The sequence below is a fragment of the Notolepis coatsorum genome, assembly GCF_963971535.1.
Source record: "Notolepis coatsorum genome assembly, chromosome: 8".
Lineage (NCBI taxonomy): Eukaryota > Metazoa > Chordata > Actinopteri > Aulopiformes > Paralepididae > Notolepis > Notolepis coatsorum.
In genome coordinates this window covers 103,242,892-103,268,553 of record NC_140172.1, presented here as the reverse complement: position 1 = coordinate 103,268,553, position 25,662 = coordinate 103,242,892, and positions in this window count along the sequence as shown.

Here is a 25,662-nt window from a genome sequence, read left to right as displayed (position 1 = left end):
TCGTAATGGTTGACATGGTTGAATGTGATCACCACTACTCGTCAGTGTAATAAAAGGTAGAGGTAATTAAAGGTAGAATCTGTAATGGCGTTAAACATCGACCTATAGGCAAAAGAGTCCTGTATTGAACTTTGTTTCCTTTTTTTGTTTAGGTTGGATGTGTGGATTGCAGTTTAGTAAATTATTATACTGTGAATTTCTCCAGGACCTCTCTTGGCAGAGCCTGAGGTGTGGCAAGCAGAGGCAACCCCGCCGCTATACCCACTGAGATCCAACCCACACATCAGACAAAAACTAAAAGAAAATTAAACAAAGCGCAGTACCAAGTGGGGCTCTTTTGCCTACATAGGTAGCTTTTTGACAACATTACATATTCTAGGGCCATTTGAGACCTTTTCGGGAAGATTTTGGGATTCACCAACCGTCCCAATAAAACATAATAATTAATATTATATTATAATATATTGTCTATATTCATGTCTTGCCCAAAAAGGTTTCAAATGGCCCTAAGAGAAAGCCCTTTTTGTCGTAAGTCCGTTGGATAATGAGACCCAATGACTGTTCAAGTTTCACTCTCTCCACTATTTCCTCCTTAAAGGGGCACCTCAGCTAAAAACAATGCTGGTTTATTTTGTCACATAATCTCACATACATCCAAAAACTAAAATAAAAAAGGTTTTGCACACATTCATTTAGTTTGACAGTTTGACAGCAGTCATTGAGAGTAAATGTATTTGAATATGGCCACCAGTGATGTCATCTGGGACACTGAATCCTTGTGTTGTGTTAATTACAGCTCAATGAAATGATGAGGTAGCGGTCCCTATAAGACAATGTATTGCTATTTTTTCATCTACACCATTTCACAGAATTGCAATTAACACAACATAAGGATTCAATGTCCCTGATGACATCACTGGTGGCCATATTCAAACTAATTTACTTGCAATGGGCCTCATTCAACAATACTCTCTTATTATTTTTCTTATATTCTTGCTTACCTGTCTGAGAACAATAAGAAAAGCCACGCCACATTCATGCAGCTGTTCTTAACGTCCAAATCTGTTCTTACCCAGGTCTGTTGCATGCTGAATCCCACTCATTCTTAAATTCAAATGCGTGTTTGCGCTGAATACATTTGCATACAGACACGCCCGCCATATCCTTATAAGGCGAATGAGGCGTGTGTAAAACAGCCGAGTTTCGGCATCTTATCGCTGTCTGATCCATTCAACAGGAAGCAATTTGCGACTGATCTCAAAATGACACACACCTGTGGGTCGCTGATCGCATGTGTGTGTGTTAATCTGATGACAAATAAAGACTTATACTTGTACTTATACGTATACCGCATACTGTATAGTGCAAAATAAATAGTTCCAGCAAAGTAGGCTTTGTCAATACTGAACGACTGCGTGCTTGTCAAGAACCAATCGCGCAGTAGGTTGGGAAATACTGGATCTGTCATCTCTCTCTGAAAGGTCCCTGTGGCTAAAACCCCGAATTCGCTCAGAACTTGTAGGAGAAGAGAAGAGAGGAGAGGAGATGTTGTAAATATGCGTTCTATGCGTACGCCTGGGCAGCCAGCATCTAACTGTTCTAACAGCAATATATAATCAATTTCAGAAGAAGAACGCATGCAATAAGTTATAATAGTAATAATAATTATTGAAAAGTTCTGGGTTTATAAAGTCGTATTTGGGGCAATTGACCAATGGTTTGCTTTCAACCCATGAACGGGCAGACCCCAGGTGGTGAGAGCAGGCAACTGCACCTCCTCATCCATCACTCTCAACATATGGGCCCCCCAGGGCTGTGTCCTGAGTCCCCTCCTCTACATCCTGTACACACATGACTGTGTGGCACAGCGGAACAACAACACAATCATCAAATTTGCTACGACACAGTAGTGGTGGGCCTGATCTCTGCAAACGACGAGAGGGCCTACCTGGAAGAGGTAAAGGTTCTAGCGGGATAGTGTCAAGAGAACCGCCTCTCCCTGAACGTCAGCAAAACAAAGGAGATGATTGTGGACTTTAGGAGGTCGGGGGTCAGGGACTACAGCCCCCTCAGCATCGACGGGGCACCGGTTGAGAGAGTGAACCATTTTAAGTACCTAGGAGTCCACATATCCGAGGACTTGACATGGACCACACACATTGACAGTGTTATCAAGAAGGCACGACAACGCCTCTACTTCCTTAGGCGCTTAACACTTTGATTGCCAGCATGGGGTGGGCTATTTATCGCTTGAGTGCCAGCGCTTTAGTCAATGAGAGGGTGAGCACATTTGTGAATGCATAAACTATATCTTAAATTATGGCTATGTGTCTAATACGCCCGTCGCTTATCAATGACTTGCTCGCAGTCAACATGTACGAAACGGATTGTTTTTTCATCGGTACATTTCCGTTTTATACCGTTTTGAATACGAGTATAGTTTTGGAAATTTCTAGAAAAAAAATTTATTCCGCAGGAATCGCCCTTTATTGGAATACACACAACACGTTGTCATTTTCCGGCTGATTTATGAATCGTTTTCAAATAAACGCTAGATTATCGATAGTATATGTGTACTTATGGACGCTAGAGAAGTGGGCTGAAAAATCGATTATCTATGACTTGGTCAGCGCTAACGTCATACACGCACACACACACAGACACAGACACGTTGTGAAATATGTGAAAGAAACATCTGATTACCCCAAACCTGGTCAAATAGATTCCTTACCTCAGATCAGATGTTCTGCAAAAAGATTATTCCAATTCCTGATTGCCATTCCAAATATCGATCGTGTTTATTGATCAAACATTAGACCTCGAAACAGAAAATCCACGCTGCTTTCGGTTGCCCCAATGAATGCAATAGTCTCCGGTTACATGCCTGAGAAATTAAATGTGGAATCCGGAGTTTTCTTTTCACATGCATTTTCATTGAGTCCATTCCAATGGGTGCAATACCATCCGGGAGACGATAGGGGGCGGTATTTGCCCTTTTCGAGCTCATAGACAGTCCCAATGATAACGTGAGGCTGGATTGATGACAAATTAATGGATATCGCTAATAAAAGAAATAACGATTAAATAATGAGATTTCTCGTCATTGGCACTCAACGTATGGTGGCCAACAACGAGATTTCTCGTCGTTGGCACTCAATGTGTTAAGGAAGTTCAACGTGAGTCAGAAGATCCTCAAGAACTTCTACTCAAGCACAATAGAGATCATCCTGACTGGCAATATCACCTCCTGGTTTGGGAATAGCACTGCACAAGACCGCAGCAGACTACAGAGAGTGGCCCGTTCAGCCGAACGCACAATTGGAGGTGGGCTTCCCACTCTCCAAGACATTTACAACAAGCGGTGCATGGGCAAGGCTAAGAGAATAATTAAAGACTCCAGCCACCCAAACAACTGCCTCTTTGAACTGCTGCGGTCAGGCAAGCGATACCGGAGTCTTATGGCAAGCACAGAGAGACTCAGAAGGAGCTTCTATCCCCAGGCCATCAGGATGCTGAATGAACAATGAACAATAAGCAAACCATCAACACACCCACAGCACACATACACTCACTTTAAATAAACAACACACTGTAGCACCCACTTTACCACTTTAGACACACTTTACACTTTATATTTATATTTATATTATTGGTAAGGAAATTGCACATCATTCTCATTCCTTATTGCACCTCACCACTACAAGGTGGCACCACAAGCTAAGCTATACCTCACCATTTTTTGTACCAGCTGTACATACTGTATATATAGATACACTGAACAATTTTGTTGTTTACACTTGTTTACATACTTGACTTCTTGACTTTCTATTTTATACTTATTATACTTATTTTATACTATCTTGTTATTATCTAGCACACTCTCAGGAGCAAAAGAGAAAGAAACATTTCATGCAAAGTATTCTGTATTCTGTATGACAACTAATAAAGAAACTTGAAACTTGAACTTGAACTCCTTCCTCTCTCACCTTTTTATATATTTTTTTTATTGTATCTACTACAACTGTATTGTATTGTATTGTTTGTTTTGTAAAGTGTGTTTGAGCATTAGGAAAAGCGCTATATAAATCTGATGTATTATTATTATTATTAGGAATGGTAGGCTTTTTTAAATGTTTCTCATCTGGGTAAGAGTTTCTTATCTCGGTAAGAGTGCTCTCGACCACTCTTAGAATTTGGTCTTGCCTGAGAGAAAAGCAACAATAAGAAAACATTGCTGAATCCCAGGTAAGAACAAAAGAAGAGGAAATGCTAGTTAAGAACTAAATCTGTTCTTATATCGCTTCATGAATGAGGCCCAATAACTGTCTAACTAAATTAGTGTGTGCAACACTGTTTAGAGTTTTTGGATATGTGTGAGATTATGTGCAAATTACATCAGCATTGTTTTTTGGTGAAGTGCACACTATAGTTAATAATTCTTGACTAAATCATATCAAACTATGAAAATCTTCTCACATCCCCATTGACAAAATGTTATCAAATGGGGATCCACGGTCCAATGTGTATCAATTTGAGGGTCATTGACATGGAAAGAGTTTGTGAACCACTCCTCTGGAAGGATGACACCCTAGATTAACGGTCTAAATGGCCAACACCTAGGGCCGACCATAGACAGCCATGCAACAGATGGAGCTAAGTCCAAAGCTTATGATGGAGCTCATTCAAAAGAAAGTCACAGAATTACATAGAGGATAGTATTTTCTTTTCTTTTTTCCAGATGAATGAGTTTCACTGGCTTCTTCAACTCCAACACATAAAGGGGTTTGATGAGAGGGACATAAATCAAAGACATATCATTCTATTTGATTTGTCCATCAACCATGGATATTTTTAAGGACCAAATCAAAATCAAAGAGGCCCAATTGAAACCTTTTTGCTCCATGTGTACATGAACCCCCCTCCTAGCCCCCGTTCTGCATATGGGAATTCCAGCAAGCATAGCCCTGCTCTCTTGAAAAAAAGAAAAATATATTAACGCCATGAGCTTCAGTTGAGGAGGGGCTGCGCAAAGCTGATTAAACTTTTATCACGAGCCAACAGTCTTCTGGCTCTTGCATGCTGTGGCCTCAACAGGTCATCGTCTCATGTGAATAGCCAAACAAATGCCCCTATTGAAATGAAAGGTGTCGAGAAAGAGGAGAGAAATCTACTTAGAGGGAGCTTATTGACCTCTCGCATGCCTCTGCTTCAGAAATCAAAGCCCTTGACTTTATTTGAAATCAATAGGTTTTGAGTTATTTTTTTTATTATTGTAGGCCCGGTAGTGATTTGGCCGTAGAATCAAATCAGCAAAGGGGATCTGAGATATAGGATTACTTTATTGATGCGTTTTGCACAAGTCAACTATTTCTTGAACTCTTGGCTCTCCTCGGAATACAGCATATACGAGTGTTAACACCCCCTGTGAGCCAAGAGGAATGGAATATGGAGCGGCTGTAATTACATTGTTAGTCAAAGACACCGCCCTTAAAGTCACCGCGGACTAATTCATTAATACTTAGTGAGCTCGTTAGACTTATCCCACTGTTAATGTTCTTACTAGCGCTCATCAATCCATTATTTATGGCTCAAGTGGAATACAAAGGGGGGGGAAGGAGACTGCGATGGGGGGGCGGGGGGTAATATGGGGGGATCCACGCGGCTTCCAGATCAATCCGAACCGCCGCGTTGAGGCAGGAGCGCGCAGGCAGCTACCAATCCCGGGCGGTACGCGTACGGGCCCCTGTTTTCAACAAAGGCTCTCTTCCCTTTCGCACTGCTCACACCCGACAGAACCTCAGAACTGTCTGTGACACACACACATACACACACACAACCACAGACAAACACACACAAACATACACACACACACACACACACACACACACACACACACACACACACACACACACACACACACACACACACACACACACACACACACACACACACACACACAAAGTATAACGCAAAGGGGCGAACAAATCGGTTGGAATTTGAATGCGTTGCAGGGAGGAGCAGTGCTGGAACGCTTGTTCCGTAATTCTGTTAACAAAAGGTATCCTTAGGAGGAATTAAATATTTATCCTTTCTATGAATAACAATTGGCGGGGGAAACGAGGAGCCTGTGTTTACTTTTTCTGGGGGCCGGGTCCAACTCCGCCGCTCTTCATCCCGCCTCGGTGAGCTGATTGCCGGAGAGAGGGGGGTGCGGGGGCTGCAGGGCCGCTGTGGGGACAAAGAGATCTGGGGGCAGCGGGCGGTTCGAGCCCGGTCGTTACGCACAGCATGCTCGCACGGCACGGAGGCGGTTTCTGTGCTCTAATCTGCACCGCGGCGTGACGGCGAGCCGCTGCAGGGACTCTGCGTGGCGTCTCATCTCAGCTGACCTGCCGCTCGCTCTCCCGGTGCTTGTTGTTGCGGACCTGCTCTGTGGAGGCTGTGACCTTACATGGCTGCCTGTAAAGGCATGTAAAACTCATCCATCCGTGCCATCGGGAAAATAGGCTACATCGAACTACATCTCCCCCATGAAGAAAGCAAGATAAATCAAAAGGAAAACAAAGTACGCACCATACGGATATTATCCCATGATCTTGGGGTGTGCACACAAATATAATTTGGGTGTGAGAACATGACATTTTAAAGGCCGCCATTATGGGAAATGCGCTTACCGTCTTCTCCAGGGAAGAAGAAGATAGACACCAATTTCCTCTTTGTGTGTTCAGTAGAACGTTATCCTGCTGCAAATTAGCATAGCTTAGCACAAATGAATGGAAGCTGATACGGACCACTAGCCTGGCGTAAAACTCTGCAAGAGGTGTTTTTGGCCCACAGCTAGGCTAGCTGGTCCGTATCCAGTTCCGTTAATTTGTCCTAAGCTATAGCTTGCAGCCGGCTAGCTTTCTACTGAACACACAGAGAGGAAATTGGTATCTATCTTCTTGTCTAACTCTGGAGAAGAGAGGGTACACACATTTCCCATTATGTTGGCATGTTCTTTTAACACTTTGTGCGCCATTCACGTCGTACAACGGGTTTCAAGTTCATGCGAATTCTGCCAGATCACGGCGTACAACGTTATTGTGATCATATTTCATATTTTTGCCATGGTATTCATATTTCACTCACGGAGCCTTGTATGATGCTGTGGGACTCAGCACAACTCTGCAACGCTTCAACACTGCCACCTGGTGGATGATCGGCGAGTTTCCAAACCGGATATGCCTGTTGCATATCGGTGCGTGCGGCTCCTAAATCCGTCCGGCCACTCGCATATCATCCCAGGACTCTAGCCACACACCGTGGATATGGATCGCTGCCATAACTCAATAATCAACATGATTTGGGCGTGTATTAGTATTATACAAACCGGAAATGGATCGCCTCGATCCCCATCAAATAACTGGGATCTGTTTGCTCCAGTATCATCGCCCAACGGTAAGAGGAGGCTGCCGTGACTTTCAGCGTTTTTGTTTATCATTATCGATGCAAACTGCTCTGATCTATATATCACCCATACTACATGAAGCATTTAACGACGATCACGGAATTATAAACGACCCCCCCCCCCCCCCCGTTCACCCGTGCATGATCAGTCATAACGTTTAGGACCATGTACAGTTGAAATTTTTAATATAGCTTTGATCGGTATCAAACGGCATTTGATAATCTATATAATGCATTTATGCCTATATCTCACGTTCTAGGAATTACTGCAGAAAACGATAAAAACATATTTATATGTTAGGCGGTATTTTTGTATGAATGTGTGAATGAAAAAGTAAAACGTTCCTACATCCTGAACGATAGATAATCAATGTTGAATGGGCCATAGTAATGTCAATTTAGCAATACAATTTAAAAAGTTATAGCCCTGCAAAGAAGGTAAACATCTCCATAGACTGGTGGCAGTGATCAAACATTGATGGATATAATGGCAGTTAATGTGTTAAGGATCCAAAATGTCAGTCCTCCATCTGTTGTCTATGAAAGAACCCTAGATTTTACATCCAAATAACTTCACAAAATTTGAGGGATCTCTTTCGGATTCCTAGGCTCAGGATGGTCAAGATTTACTTGGTGCAACAAATATTGACTGCAGGGCAGGAAATGAACATCAACTACCAGATAAATGCTGGTAATGCTGGTAAATCTATTCTGTGGCTGGTGTGTCTACTGTATTAGACACTAGTAGAATAATAGTGGCCTTTCACAGCATGTTTGGAATGCCTATTTGTCCTCCATGTTGGAAAAGACAACAGTTGCTCCATGTTGATGACAAATATATCAACACAAATAGTAGTAAAATGTTGGTGTCATTATTGGATCTAGTAAACAAGTCACAGTGGAACACTAATATCCTGCTTTATCTACCACTGCACAGAATTGTAATTTCCTTTCGAAAGTGGTTAGCAATGGTTACAGGCAGCCATGTTGGAAGAATGTCCATCACAAACCGACCCAAACATGATGTGCAAGGCCTAAATCAAATGTTAATGTCCCCATGGGCCGGACAAGTCTTCTTTAAACAAGTCAAGAAGAAACATCACAATAAATCAAGAACAAAACAGAAACACAATAAAGTCCAAAACATTTCAAATAAATAAAATAAATGCAACACTTCCCATCCCCACGCGAAGGTAAGGAAAAACTCACTAAAACCTAGCAATAGGAAAAAATGCACCACATGCAATGTGGAGGAGAGAAACCTTAGAAGGGCCGTTCAAGGGGGGATCTCCCTTCTTAGATGTCGGTGATAGTAGTGTTGCAATAAAACAGGCGAAACAGTTGGTAAGCATGCACTCATATGTGTAATGAAACACAGATAAGTGCATGCAATAGCAACTGAACATTTTGAAAGATAAAAAATAGAGCTGTTGGTGGATCTATTTGAGGCAAGGGGGCGGCGCAGAGAGGGTTGCATCCTCCCGGTCATCATTAAAGGGCCTCTATTAAAGTGTCTCTGTGGCCAGGTGGAAGAAGAAAGATGTTCTGCCCTGCCTCCTGCCCTGATTGACTGAAAGGTCTTAGGGCACAGGGATATAATTTTAAAGATTTAAATGGGCAGCATTCCCTATAAAGTGCTACTACCACACCACTACCACAGCTACTTGATTGTTTGAATATATATTAGAGCAGCCACACAGTGACCATGTTAACAGGTTAGAACAGCCACACAGTGACCATGTTAACGGATTAGAGTATTAGTCACTAGTACATGGCCGCCTAGTTATAGTTGAAAGTGGGGGTGCAAGATTTTTATTTATTTTTTTTGTTTTTTGACAGGCAAGGGGTGGTTTGGCAGAATTTTTTTTTTTTATTTAATGAACCTGTACGTGCAATTTCCTGCAATATAGAGCCTTCAATCTTGACCAATAAAGCTGCTCTTTTCACTATAAAACTCAGTTTATATTGCAGTATGATAGCCAATTACTATAATAATAATATATTATACTGTATATACACTGTATATTGATTTTTCGCTCATTCATTTTTATTAAATCAATCTCCTTTCAAATAGGCCAAGTTTTTAATAAGAAAGAGAAAAAAGATATATTTCCATTACCTGTAAATCTTGTGTCTCTTTCTCTCCTTCTCTGCCTCCTCCCTGAGTCTGCAGTGCACAATCATGACATCGATCTCAAAAAATTAAAAAAAAATTAAAAAAAAAAAAAAAAAAAAAAAAATGGAGGCCCCTCGTCACTATAGGCCCACGGGCCGCGGCCGTCGTTAATCTGGCCCTGCTCGTCTGCCATATAGATAGCGTTAACGTTTGGAAATGAAGTCAACGTCATCCAGCTCACACCACATATCTAGATAACGTTAGCTAGCGGCTAGCACTAAAGCTGACGCCAACCAGAGAGGGAAACGTTATTATTATTTATTCGAGGAAACCGTATGACCAGATCGCAATTCGGGACCGTGAAACACTTTTATTGTATTGCGTGGTAGAACCGTAGAAGTTCTACTACCACTCAATAGTAACTTATGTCTAACATAATCCTTTTATTTGAACAACTTACTGGAAAAGCCTGCCTGCCTGCCACCAATATTATGACACACTCTGTGGGCTTTGATTTACACTCAGCCTACCTGCAGTGCAGCCAGACTGCAGCGCTGTGCTCCAAGGTCTACGCGCTGGAGATGGGAGGAACTGGATCAAACCATAATGGGGCAGGGGGGGGGTTCGCAATCTTTGGAAACTTAAAAACGTGTTATTAAGTGTCATTGCGTATTATTCATTTGATTGAAATTACGTAGTTATGGTTAGATTTATATATTGGGGGGGGGGGGTATATCATATTTTTCATATGATCAAAAAGTGGTGGGGCAAGATCATACCCTTGCTCCCCCAAGTTCAATAGTGGGAGAGCAGCTGCTCCGCGTGCTCTTAAGGCCAGGCGCCTATGCACTAGTACACGTATGATTAATCCAATAATGGACACATATATATATCTTGTCATTTTAAACAAGTTACCATTCATTCATTCATTCATTATGCAATACCCGCAGCGAAATTAACACGCTGTGTTGAGAGAGCGAGAGAGAGAGAGAGTGAGAGAGAGAGCGACAGAGAGAGAGAGAGAGAGAGAGAGAGAGAGAGAGAGAGAGAGAGAGAGAGAGAGAGAGAGAGAGAGAGAGAGAGAAAGAGAGAAAGAGAGAGAGAGAGAGAGAGAGAGAGAGAGAGAGAGAGAGAGAGAGAGAGAGAGAGAGAGAGACCGCATTAACTCACTTGTTTAGTTGAAACGTGGTCCAGGTCAGGAGGGCTTGATAAAGTGTATATGTCCACTGTCCCACAGTCACAAGTCAAGAAGAAACATCACAATAAATCAAGAACAAAACAGAAACACAATAAAGTCCAAAACATTTAAAATAAATAGAATAAATGCAACACTCCCAGACCCCACGCGAAGGTAAGGAAAAACTCACTAAAACCTAGCAATAGGAAAAAATGCACCACATGCAATGTGGAGGAGAGAAACCTTAGAAGGGCCGTTCAAGGGGGGATCTCCCTTCTTAGATGTCGGTGATAGTAGTGTTGCAATAAAACAGGCGAAACAATTGGTAAGCATGCACTCATATGTGTAATGAAACACAGATAAGTGCATGCAATAGCAACTGAACATTTTGAAAGATAAAAAATAGAGCTGTTGGTGGATCTATTTGAGGCAAGGGGGCGGCGCAGAGAGGGTCGCATCCTCCCGGTCATCATTAAAGGGCCTCTATTAAAGTGTCTCTGTGGCCAGGTGGAAGAAGAAAGATGTTCTGCCCTGCCTCCTGCCCTGATTGACTGAAAGGTCTTAGGGCACAGGGATATAATTTTAAAGATTTAAATGGGCAGCATTCCCTATAAAGTGCTACTACCACACCACTACCACAGCTACTTGATTGTTTGAATATATATTAGAGCAGCCACACAGTGACCATGTTAACAGGTTAGAACAGCCACACAGTGACCATGTTAACGGATTAGAGTAGTGACCATGTTAACAGATTAGAGCAGCCACACAGTGACCATGTTAACAGGTTAGAGCAGCTACACAGTGACCATGTTAACAGGTTAGAGCAGACACACAGTGACCATGTTAACAGGTTAGAGCAGCCACACAGTGACCATGTTAACAGGTTAGAGCAGACACACAGTGACCATGTTAACAGGTTAGAGCAGACACACGTGACCATGTTAACAGGTTAGAGCAGACACACAGTGACCATGTTAACAGGTTAGAGCAGACACACAGTGACCATGTTAACCACCTCCTAATAGACAGTCTCCTCCCCACCGCATGTATATATTCCCTCCCCGCCGTATGTATATTTCCCTCCCACCCACCCACCCCTCCTAATGTACAGTCCCCTCCCCATCAGTATATACTCTGTCAGGATCTAGGGGTAACAGTACTGTATATTTGAATACCGCCTATGTCACAAATGTATCAGTACTAAATACCTATATGTCCCTATGCCATAAATGTCATGTATGTTGTGTATGTCATAATGTCTATATGAATTGAAAATGGGGACCCTGATGGAAACAAGACAAACGTCTTTCTCAGGTCTGCATCCCCTTAACAATTGTATGTATTGAGCCGTACTGTATTGTACCCATTCTGCAATCTGTTAAATAAAGTTTTCATTCATTCATCATTCAACAGGTTAGAGCAGCCACACAGTGACCATGTTAACAGGTTAGAGCAGACACACAGTGACCATGTTAACAGGTTAGAGCAGCTACACAGTGACCATGTTAACAGGTTAGAGCAGCCTACACAGTGACCATGTTAACAGGTTAGAGCAGACACACAGTGACCATGTTAACAGGTTAGAGCAGACACACGTGACACACAGTGACCATGTTAACAGGTTAGAGCAGCTACGACACAGTGACCATGTTAACAGGTTAGAGCAGACACACAGTGACCATGTTAACAGGTTAGAGCAGACACACAGTGACCATGTTAACAGGTTAGAGCAGACACACAGTGACCATGTTAACAGTTAGAGCAGCTACACAGTGACCATGTTAACAGGTTAGAGCAGCTACACAATGACCATGTTAACAGGTTAGAGCAGCTACACAGTGACCATGTTAACAGGTTAGAGCAGCTATACAGTGACCATGTTAACGGATTAGAGCAGCCACACAGTGACCATGTTAACAGATTAGAGCAGCCACACTGACCATGTTAACAGGTTAGAGCAGCTACACAGTGACCATGTTAACAGGTTAGAGCAGACACACAGTGACCATGTTAACAGGTTAGAGCAGACACACAGTGACCATGTTAACAGGTTAGAGCAGCTACACAGTGACCATGTTAACAGGTTAGAGCAGCTACACAGTGACCATGTTAACAGGTTAGAGCAGCTACACAGTGACCATGTTAACAGGTTAGAGCAGCTACACAGTGACAATGTTAACAGGTCAGAGCAGCCACACAGTGACCCAGTGGCGGCCAGTGTGAACTACATTTGGGTGTGCGCGGGGGGGGGGGGGGGGGGGTGAAGGGGTTTCCAATGTTAAGTCGAGTTCATTCATACTACACTAGTACACGTATGATTAATCCAATAATGAACACATATATATATCTTGTCATTTTAAGCAAGTTACCATTCATTCATTCATTCATTATGCAATACCCGCGGCGAAATTAACACGCTGTGTTGAGAGAGCGAGAGAGAGAGAGAGTGAGAGAGAGAGAGCGAGAGAGAGAGAGAGAGAGAGAGAGAGAGAGAGAGAGAGAGAGAGAGAGAGAGAGAGAGAGAGAGAAAGAGAGAAAGAGAGAAAGAGAGAGAGAGAGAGAGAGAGAGAGAGAGAGAGAGAGAGAGAGAGAGAGAGAGAGAGAGATAGAGAGAGAGAGAGACCGCATTAACTCACTTGTTTAGTTGAAACGTGGTCCAGGTCAGGAGGGCTTGATAAAGTGTATATGTCCACTGTCCCACAGTCACAGACTGTTGTCTTGATGTATATCCACTGTCCAGACTGCATCCAGCCAAATAGCTTCTTGTTAGCAGTTAGCACAACACAAGTACTGATGAGCTGTGTCTACTGTCTTTGCCCATTTCCGCGTCGAACAGCCTGCAAACTACCTTGCGTTCTATCGTCCTGCTCTAAGACAAACTCTAACCTTAACCAACTTTGAAAGAGTGCCTAAGCTTAACCGTCGAAAGAACTTGCCGTCAGCCCATCACGCTCTAAGACAAACTCTAACCTTAACCAACTTCGAATAGTAACTAAGCCTAACCAGAAACTGGCGTCGGCCAAGCAGAGAGCGTCTCCGAGAAATGCGGCTACGGAAAGTACTGGCGTCGGCCAATCAGAGAGCGTCTCCGAGAAATGCGGCTACGGAAAGTACTGGCGTCGGCCAATCAGAGAGCGTCTCCGAGAAATGCGGCTACGGAAAGTATAGACGCTGCTTGCTTAGATGATAATAGATCACTTGAAAACGCGCCCGGCTTCCATCATAATACATCATATTTCAACGCACAGCGTGTTACGCACTGATTGGCTGCGACGGATACAGCGATGAAACCAGTGCACGCCCACTGTAAGCACTATTGCGTCTAGCCCGAGAGAAATGCGGCTACGGCTAGCCCGAGAGAAATGCGGCTACGGAAAGTATTCTATATCAGACACTTCCTGTTAATGAAAACAATTATTTATATTTGATATATTAACGTTATATTGTGCATTGGAAACACAAATATACTTAAAATGAGTAAATATTATTCATTTTAAACATGTTTATTTTATTTATAGGGCTCTAAAAAAATAAAAAATCTTCTTCTTCTTCTTCTTTTAACCAGGGAGGGCGGCGCTCTAACGCCCACTATCGGCCGGCCGCCACTGCAGTGACCATGTTAACAGGTTAGAGCATCCACACAGTGACCATGTTAACAGGTTAGAGCAGCCACACAGTGACAATGTTAACAGGTTAGACTAGTTAAAAAAAGAAAAAATTATAATATTAGATTGTGAAAGAAACAGCCCCCAGTGGGCGTGGGCCTGTTTTTATACATTTTTCTTTATATTTAAGCCAAATAATATTATGACAAAATAAAAATGCTCACTAAATAAAATACACATTTCAAGTGCAAACAATAGATACAGCTAGCTACTATAGTCCATGGGCCACAGGGCCAGAACCGATATCGGCAGTGTTGTGCTAGTTACTGAAAAATAGTAACTCAGTTACTGTGCTGCTATACGCCCACAGCTGGGGTGAAGGGATGGACAGGATGCCACTCAGTTGTGGAAAGCTTTTTTTATATTTTCTCTGAAAACTCGCACCACTGCCTACAACCTGGGCAGAGAGACAGGAAACATGGAAGAGTACAAGACAACAGTCTACACTCTGCGCAAGGCTGTTAAACTTGCGAAAAGGACGTATGCTGACAAAATGGAGGCACAAATGGCACAGAATGACACAAGAGGCTTATGGCGGGGACTGAGGACGATAACTGACTACAAAGTCAGCGCCCCCTCAATGGGGAGCGACAACGCCTCTCTCGCGGACCAGCTCAACTCCTTTTACGCGCGGTTTGGTGCAAACAGTGGCGCCGCTAGCTCAACGGCTAGTGACGTCACTGGCGCGCCGGCTGTTGTGGAGGGGGGGGGGCATCCGCGGGGGGGCGGGGACGCTCTCTCATTGACGGTACACAGTGTGAGAAGAGGATTTATGCAGGTGAACACCAGAAAGGCTGCTGGCTTCTTCGAGCCGGAGGGTAACTAGTGTAATATTAATATAGTGTTATTAATATTGAAATGGCCTATGATGAACACTCCACGAAACGGTCCTCCTAACCTAGAACGCCCGCGGCGCAGACGACAGCCACCTCAGTACTTAGAGGATTACACTGTCAGTCAACTACCTAGCCTTCGACAAACGGTAAACGCGGTAAAAGTAGAAAGTAAAATTATGTCTGACCTTAACGACCAGGTTTCCCCGACCACAGAGGCCCTAGTAGGTTCTAATGTAACTGACCAAGCTCACGGTGGGGACCAGGAGGGAGCTGACATGCCTTTACCCCCCGCCACTACCGAAGAAGTAGTCCCCGACCAGCCCCGGGAGGAAGACAACCCTACAGAGAGAGAACTCTGCACGGAAGAAGAGGAGGAGAGCGCCGAGGAAATAGAGCTCCAGGACTCCCCAACGAGTACCCCCAGGAGCGGCTCACGCAGGAGCGGCTCACCTCCACAACCGCCTTCCCCCAGCGAAGCGGAGAGGATGCTACAACAGGCGTTCCTCGTCAGCCTGACAGCCTCTACCGAACGCGATCGACTTCAGGGTGAACGCGATCGTCTCCAAGCACAGGCGCTTAGCGAGCGCGAACAACTCCAAGCACAGGCGCTTAGCGAGCGCGAACAACTCCAAGCGCGAAGAAGAGCGCACACGCCTGGAGATGAGACGCCTTCAGACGGAAGAGAATATGACAAGAGACCGGGCCGACGCCCAGCGCGCCGCTGCCGGTGCCCAAAGAGAAGCAGATCTCACCAACCGCGAAGTCGAGCGCGACAAGTTCCAAGCGCAGCTAATGGAGCAGCTGATCCGCAAGGCAACACCCTCTCCCTCCACCAGGGGTTCAAGGAACTCGTCGAGACAACAGTCAAGGGCAGCGTCTCCTCACCGAGCAAGCGACCCTGAACTTGACCAACAGACCGAGCCTATACCCCCCGCAGACCCCCTTCCCAGACCGGTCCAAGCGAGACCCAGCTACAAGGAAGGAGCGGCATACACTGCGGAGAAGCTAAATAAACGATTACAGGATCTGGAAGATCTGATAGAGGAAGAAGAGGGAGAGGAGGAGAACCAAGCCCGACGACAGCACAGTACTCCACCGGACCAGGAGGTCCAGTACAGCCCAGGCTATACCCCCGCGGCGCTGCGCTACAGACCCCCGACTCTATTCACGGGTGAGCACGACGCACAACCAGCCCCGAGGAATAGCACCTGGACCAGCGGGCCATGGTACCCTGTCAGTACCAGCCCACAGAGAGGCGCAAGAGGGGACTCGCCTAGGAGGTCTCTCCCCCAACGCTCGCCGATGTATCAGCCATCCACGGCGTCATACATTGCCACGCCGTCATTTCCAGACTTCGCCTATGAGAGTCGAGCACAGTACACGGAGCTCCGGATGTGCTTAGAGACAATGATGGTGGATGTCGCTGATGAACGCCACAAGTATGCAATATTACTGAAGCACCTGAAAGTACCGCGAGCGCACAATATAGCGCTAGCCTATGCCACCTCTTCGACACCATACACAGCGGCCCTAGCGGCGCTGGACCAGAGATATGGACGTATATGGGATTACGTAATCCAAGAGATAAGGCATATTGATCGCCTACCCCCAGCAACAGACAATCGCTCATTAGACGACCTGTCAATCAAAGTGCAGTCCCTGGTAGGGATGCTGGGAGCGCAACGGGAAAAGGGCATGCATGAGCTATACGCCAACTCTAACGTCGAGAGGATTTTGGAGAAGCTGCCACCCGCAAGACAAGAGCGTTTTAGGCGGCAGAGAGACTACCGGGATCCCAACGGCCCCGAACCATCCCTCCTTGATCTAGCCGACTTCCTGGCGAGAGAAGTCAGCAGCTTACGACTGGATACGTTCGGGCGGAGCACGCCAAGCTCCAGAGAGGGACCCAGGAGAATAAATGATGGAAGAAGATCGGTGACTGTCATGCACCAATCAAAGTCAGTACCGAGCAGTAAGAGTCACAGCACCCCCTCGAGAAAAGAGAAGTGGAAGATAGCGTGTCCCCACTGTGAGAAAGAACACTGGCTGTCACAATGTGACCTATTCACAAAGATGAATGCAGAAGAAGTGAGTCAATGGATAAAGTCCAACAGGCGCTGTTACCGATGTGCGCAACCACACATGGCAGCCGAATGCCGCCTAAAGAAAAGGTGCAGTCGGTGCGACGGAGCCCATCTAGATATACTACACGACAGTAACAGAAGACGGCCTCCACCTGCACCATCGAGCGGCACCAAGGCAAGTGTCATGTACATTGACCCCGCCAGCAGCAGCGTCGCCCAAGTGCTCTTAAAGGTAGTCCGTGTGACATTGAGCTACCAAGATAAAGTCATGGACACTTACGCCGTCCTTGATGACGGGTCAGAGAAGACCCTTCTGCTCGCGTCCGCTGCGGCCCAGCTGGGACTGCGGGGGAGCAAGAACGAAATGACGATTCGGACAATAAGAAGAGATTTAAAGACGATAAAGGGCGAGAATGTCTCCTTCACTATCGCAGCAAACGGGCAGCCAGAGCGACGGTATAAGATTACAAATGCTTTCACCAGCCAAGAAATAGGACTATCGCAGTACACCTACCCTATCGCCAAGTTGATGGATAAATATGTGCACCTGCAACAACTACCTATCCCGCTCATAGACGGCGCTACCCCGACCCTGCTGATAGGCTCCGACCATGCGGAACTCATAGTCCCGATTGACCGGGTCCATACAGGACCCCGAGGCTGTCCTGCAGCAGTCGAGACCCGCCTAGGGTGGACCCTACAAGGCCCCCTCGCTAAATCTCTCAACCGAACAGCAGCCACTAGCTGCCTCCACTCCAGAACGACAGAAGAAGACACCACTCTCCTGCAGCATGTCGAGAAGAAAATTGACTGGCGACGTCGTGCGCTGCTCCGCGCCTCCCTGATCAAAGATGGCTTTGATCTCCGGCAGCGGGCCAGCAGCGACCCCCCAGTATTGCGCAACCTCAACCCAGAGGTCGCAGAGGACCCAGCAGCAGATGAAGAGGTCCGACACAGTGTGAAGAACAGTTTCTACGTGGACAACTGTTTACAAAGCGTTTCGACTCAAGAAGAAGCCGAGGCTCTCCTAATCAAGCTACGCGCCTCCCTGATCAAAGGCGGCTTTGATCTCAGGCAGTGGGCCAGCAGTGACCCGCACGTATTGCGCAGCCTCTCCCCCGCGGACAAGGCTGCCAGCAGCGAGACCTGGATGGCGACCATCCCAGGAGAAGCCCAAGAAATGACACTAGGACTAGTCTGGCGCTTCAAAACAGACTCGCTCCACTATAGACACAAACCCCTGACCAAGCAGGGAGGGTCGACGGCGACACCGACCACCAGACGGAGTGTGTACAGAACACTCGCCAGACAATATGACCCGTTGGGATGTATTCTACCTTACACCACCAGGGCAAAGATGATTGTACGACAGGGGTGGGCAATTATTTTTCCCGGGGGGCCGAATGAGCAACTGAAAATATGTTGGGGGGCCGGGCCAAAATTCCAAACTCAATTATGCATAATATACATTTTATTTCTATATAAAAAGCAGTAAATGGCATTGTTTTGACCCCTGGTAAGAGTGTATGTTATTATTTGGCAATTAAAAGGTGAGGTTAGCTTTCAAAAATATAATTTATTCAAATAAAATTTATTTTCAAAATGATAAACAAAATGTGAAACATTAATAACAAAGGGCATTTTGAGTTTCATATACTATTGAAACAAGGATTTTCTTAGCTTTCTAAAGACATCACATCATCTTATAGCAAAAATAAACAAGACATGTCACTGAACTGTGTAAAGAAAAGTGTCCCAGTTTTGTAGCCTTTTTTACTTTACATGCCTATATTAAACATTTAATGTTTTCAGAACTGTGCAAAAAAAAGAAAAAAAAATATCAAGTGTCCCATTTCACTTGTTATATTTCCACATTTTAGTGTTCTTCAGTTCTTTTTTTTTCATTCAGTGTGAGAAATCCAGTCTCTGTTGAGCTTTAACAAGTCCATCAAAGTCAGGTTGCATGTCTGAGGTGGAGATGCGAAGCACAGCTGCCAGATGTTCATCAGTGAGAGAGGATCTGTACCTGGACTTGGTAAACGTCATGACTGAGAATGTCTGTTCACATATGTAGGTGGATCCAAAGAGAACCAACATCTTTTGAGCATGTCTCCTAAGCGTATACTGTGCGTGTGAACGTTGACATGAAAAAAAATAAGTATATATAAAAAAAATAAAAATAATAATTAAAAAAAAAATTTTTTTTTATTTTTTTTTTATTTTTTTTTATTATCATGTAATCTTTCGCGGGCCGGTCAGAATCATCCCGCGGGCCGGATCCATCCCGCGGGCCGTACAATGCCCAGGTCTGTTGTACGAGCACTACGGGACAAGGACCAGGGCTGGGACGACCCAATACCCGCACACCTTGCCTCAACATGGAGAGAGTGGGAGACGGAACTCCACTCACTCCCAGGCGTCAATATACGCCGCAGCTACTTCCCATCCACAGTGAGGCCAGAGACATGCAAGATTGATCTACACGTCTTCAGCGACGCCTCCGAAGTAGCCTATGGATCGGTGGCCTACTTGCGTGCCCAAGAGAAGGGAGGAAAGATACACACTGCCTTCATCCTGGCTCGCTCAAGAATAGCCCCCCGAAAGCAACAATCTATCCCGCATCTAGAGCTCTGCGCAGCCCTAGCAGGAGCGCATCTAGCCACGTTAATCCAACGTGAACTCACCATTCCGGTGCACAGAACAATCTTGTGGTCAGATTCCACGACAGTACTCACATGGATCAAGTCTGATTCATGCAGATACAAAGTCTTCGTGGGAGTCAGAGTCACCGAGATTCAAGAGTTAACAGAAGCAGCGAGCTGGCGGTATGTGGACACCAAACACAACCCAGCTGACGTCATCACCCGGGGAATGTCCCTGGATGACCTCACCCGTCGCAACATCTACAGTGACGGACCAGAATTCCTCGAACTCCCCGAAGAAGAGTGGCCTACGCCCACCCCACGGGAAGCAAGTAACGAGGAGGCTGAGAACAAGAAACCTATGTTCTGTGGACTGAGCACAGTCGCCTCCACAGACCCCAACATAGATGACTGCATTACCCTAGAGAGTGCGCAGCAAAGAACATTCCTGTGGCACCACCCAGAGATTCAGTCCACCACTGACATGTCAGCAGCTGACTACGAAGAAGCAGAACTTCTTCTGCTACAACGAGCCCAGAGAGACTCGTTCCCCGATGAGCTAGACTGTCTACAGGGAGGAAAGCCCGTCCCATCAGACAGCAGACTGCTCCACCTGGCACCCGAGAGTGACGCCCATAATCTCATCAGAGTGGGTGGTCGCCTGCGGAGAGCCCCCGATCTACCGGATGACATTAAGTACCCGATCGTCTTGAACAGCCGACACAAGGTCACAGAGCTGATCATAAAGAAATACGACGAGGATGTACACCACGCAGGAGCAGAGAGAGTCTTCGCGGAGATCAGACGTCGTTACTGGATACTGCAAGGGAGAGAAGCAGTGCGGCGCTTCCAGCGAACCTGTCTAGACTGCCGTAAGTGGCGCGCGCAGCCCAGCATACCACGGATGGCTGACTTACCCCCCTGTCGCCTCCGACTCGGCGACAAGCCATTCCACTCCACAGACATGGACTGCTTTGGCCCGTTGTATATAAAGAGAGGAAGAGGAACCGAGAAGCGGTGGGGTATTGTATTCAAATGCATGACCACCAGAGCGATACATATCGAGCTCCTTCCGACCATGAGCACAGACTCATTCCTTATGGCCTTCCGAAGATTCACATCACGGAAAGGAAAACCGTCTACATTGTTGTCTGATCACGGGACAAACTTCAAAGGCGGAGAAAGAGAGCTGAGAGAGAGCTTCCAAGCTATGGGCCCAGAACTTAAGACCCACCTCGCTCCATCCCAGATTGACTTCCAGTTTAATCCCCCGAACGCACCCCACTTCGGTGGAACCTGGGAACGAGAAGTACGTTCTATAAAGACAGCCCTGTACGCCGTGCTTGGGGCCCAGACTGTGGCGGAGGAAGTCCTAATGACAGTCCTCACGGAGATCGAGGGAGTATTGAACTCAAAGCCCCTCGGTTACGTCTCCAGTGATGTAGCAGATGTCGACCCAGTCACCCCCAACACACTCTTAATGGTGCGGCTGGACCCCGCGCTACCCCAGACAATGTACAGGCCTGAAGAAGCGAACGGCCGAAGAATGTGGAGGTACAGTCAAGTACTAGCTGACAAGTTTTGGAGCAGCTTCCTACTCCACTACCTACCGTCTCTACAGACCCGCCAGAAGTGGGTAAAAGAGAGAGACAATTTGACAGAAGGAACAGTCGTCATGATTATCGACCAGTCACTACCCAGAGCTATGTGGCCGGCTGGCCGCGTAAGCAAAGTGATCACCGGTGCCGATGGCAAGGTCCGAGCAGCTGAAGTACTCGTCCGAGGGCGCACTTACACACGACCCGTGGCGAGGCTAATAGAACTGCCCCGACTCCCAGACACTATCGATGATGACCATGACCCCATGACTTTGTGAGTTGACTGACCCTTACAGCGGACCTTGAGTGGTAGACAGTGCGGTTAATCTGTCTCTGCTTAGCTAATTAGGTGGGACTAATTAGGGGGCGGCTGTTGTGAAGGATCAGATTAAACCGAATATATGTATTTATTTATATATATATATTTAAATAGTATTTGTATATCGTTTGATATCCCCTGTATATTCCTTGTACAATATGCACTGAATATCCCTTTAGTCTACTAAACAGCCCATAATAGTTCATTCTACCATTGGACGAGAACCTGGCGCCAGCAGCCATACCCCTAGGTTCAAGTTCAATCGTGCCGCCCAACATGTCGTGGCAAGCCCCGGTTCCGCGTAGGAATACGTCTGGCGAAATACGAATGGTACTATTTGTTCATAGCGCATATATATATGGCGCAAGTAAAGTAGAACTTTCTTTTAGTCCAGTTCTTTACCCTCCAACCGAGTAACAGACGCGAAGCCTCACCCACGACGCACGTGTGGTGCAGTAAGGCCTACTTGGCCTCAGAATAGGCATTGAGATATCGTGTGGATTAATAGTTGAATAGTCATAGTTTGGCACTATACCGTCGAGTTGGACGTATTCTATTAAGCTAATAATAGTCTATTTATGTATGGTGCATCGTCGGTTAGAGTTATAAAGTTATCAGTACCCCCATCGTTCCTGACGTTATCTGGAGTCTTAACCAGGCTGGGCAGACCACTAGTGGTGCTTGCATCCGAGGAGCTCCGGGCCAGGGCGACTGGACCTGTATATTGGATTACTCTACCCAGGACGACGGCGAGCCTTCCACAGCTTGGATTATGCTTTGGGTGCTTTGATTATTCCATGGATAACGGCCAACACTGCGGAGTGTTGGAACTACCCCCCGGAGAGGACTCCAGGTGAGACGGCGCTCTACACCAGTGAGGCCGCCTCACGTCTCTCCGTTGTGGACCGGCAGCTACCGTCCACCAGAGGGTCCAGCTGTATTCATCTGCGGACCGAGGTTCTGTGGGCACCGTGTTCAAGACTTTGAATTCTCCCAAGAAATCGTCGGCCAGATGGGATACCGCCAGCGGTTTCTCTAACCCCCCCCTCCTACTGTCTTACAACCAGCGGGACCCCCCCCCCCCTTAGTGTATCCAGCTATAATCATTTAAGTACCATCGCTATAGTTTCCTAAAGAACCGGGTTGTATACTTACTCCCTGCGTAACCAGAGATTGGACATTCAATGTTGATTTACCTACGAATACTCATTTGCCATACAAGTGCATTTCAAATCATAAGTGTAAACAAGTGAACGTTGTATATACCTTTTGCTATATTAAATATTCGATTTGTACATTTGTGTGGACTTCGTTTCATCAGGTGGGAAAGTGTTCATCATATTTATATCATGTACTGGATGGCCAGAAGTTAAAGTACAAGAGGTAGTGGTATTAAATACCATATCTAACAATACAGTCAGGGAATTGTACCCCTCAGTTACACATGCCAAACAGGTCCACTGATGATGCGGTCTCCCAAGTACTGCACAGCACCCTCTCTCACCTAGACCATAAGAAGGGGGGATATGTGAGACAGTTGTTCATTGACTACAGCTCAGCGGTCAACACCATAATCCCCACCAGACTCGTGGACAAGCTGATCGAGCTGGGTCTGAGCTCCGCTCTGAGCGCCTGGATACTGGACTTTCTGAGTGAAAGGCCCCAGGCGGTCAGGGTGGGGGGTCAGACCTCCAACACCATCACCCTGAGCATCAGGTCCCCCAGGGCTGTGTTCTGAGCCCCCTGCTGTACTCACTATACACACATGACTGTGTGGCCAAGTTCAGCTCCAACTCCATAGTGAAGTTTGCGGACGACACAGTGGTGGTGGGGCTGATCTCGGACAACGACGAGAAGGCCTACCGGGAGGAGGTTGAGGTACTGGAACGCTGGTGCCAGGACAACAGCCTGCTCCTGAACATTGGTAAAACCAAGGAGCTGATCGTGGATTTTAGGAGGAGACAGCAGGAGACACACACACCACTGAGGATAAACAGGGCTACCATGGACAGGGTGAGTAGCTTCAAGTACCTGGGGGTCCACATCTCAGAGGATCTGACATGGACAAAACACATAGACTCAGTCGTAAAAAAGGCGAAGCAGCGCCTCTACCACCTGAGACAGTTAAGGAAGTTCAGAGTATCTGGGAAGATACTCCAGTCCTTCTACTCTGGAGCTGTAGAGAGCATCTTGACTGGAAACATCACTGCCTTGTATGGAAACAGCACGGCACAGGACAAGAAGGCCGTACAGAGAGTGGTGCGCTCAGCCGAGCATACCACAGGTATTGCACTACCACCCCTGCAGGTTCTATACAACAAGAGGTGCAAATCCAGAGCCTGCATAATAATGAAAGACCCTCACTACCCCAACAACAGCCTGTTCATGCTGCTGCGGTCAGGCAAACGCCTGCGAACACCAGCAACTATAGGACAGAGAGACTTCGGCTCAGCTTCTTCCCCCAAGCCATCAGAGCCTTGAACACTGAACTCTCCACAGTGGAGGTTTCTCTATGACAACACGTGAAACACAAATTCACTCATAATTCATAATTATTATTAATTTACATATACCTATATATTAAAAAAAAGAAAAAGAAAAAGAAAATATATATATATATTTTTTTTTTAATTATTATTATTATTTTGTTTTTATAATAAATGTTTTCCTCTGTAAAAAAAATGCCAGTGACTTTTTTTTTCTTCAAAAATGGCCAAAATTGACAGCTCTGAGCAGGCCTGCACTGCAGTATTGCCTGCAGTAATTATTCGTGAAGAAAACTTCACAGGTGTGACCCATTGTTAAATAAATTATAAATAACAGCGAATCAAAATAGGCTATTTGTTATGGTTTGTAACCGACCCCAATCGCACAACACAAGACAGGTATGAGAGTAAGCCAAGAACTGGGCGTTTATTGAAAACACACAGAAAAACGGCACTGTCCCTTTAAGGGAGAACACAAAATACTGGATAACAAGAAGGGAAAGGTACAGTGCCTTTAAGAGGCGAGCTGGCTAAGGGGAAGGCTAAGGGAAGGCTAACGGAAGGGCTAACGGAACAGGGCCGGGGCAAGGGACAAGGAAGGAAACAGGGAGGACTAGGAGGACTGGACAGGGAGGACTAGGAGGACTAGGAGGAGAAAACCAGGGACAGAGGCCCGCGGAGGCGGGCTGGGGACAGGGAGGACTAGGAGGACTAGAGTGGGGAAACAGGGACAGAGGCCCGCGGAGGCGGGCTGGGGAGAGGGAGGACTGGAGGGACTAGACAAAAACAGGGTAAGGCCTTGGAACAGGGCGAGGGCTGGAGCTGCATACTGGGACAGAGAAAACAGGGTAAGGCCTTGGAAACAAGCATTAATGAATGTTGCTGCTCTGCAGCTTCTCCCGGGATGGTTAGTCTGGGGAAGCAGGTGGGTATATCAGAGCCGCTCTGCAGACTTCTCTCGGCAGATCTCCGAGGTGGGTAAACGGGACCGAGAGGGAGAGAGGGAGTGGGTTAGCTCAGAGTACAATGGGGAACAGAGCAGGTGACAGGAGAGGTGACTTGTCCCAAAAACAGAGTAATCCAAGTGACAGAATCTTCGGTGTATATACACACTGTGAGTAACGTCCCAAACACAATCCACGTGATAGAATCTTCGGTGCAAATAAACACTGTGAGCGAAGTCCCAAATACAAATCCAAGTGATAATATCTTCGGTGTGTATACACACAGTGAGCGATGTTAAGGCCAAATAATATCCCAATGAACAGTCCAAAAAGCTGACGCTGG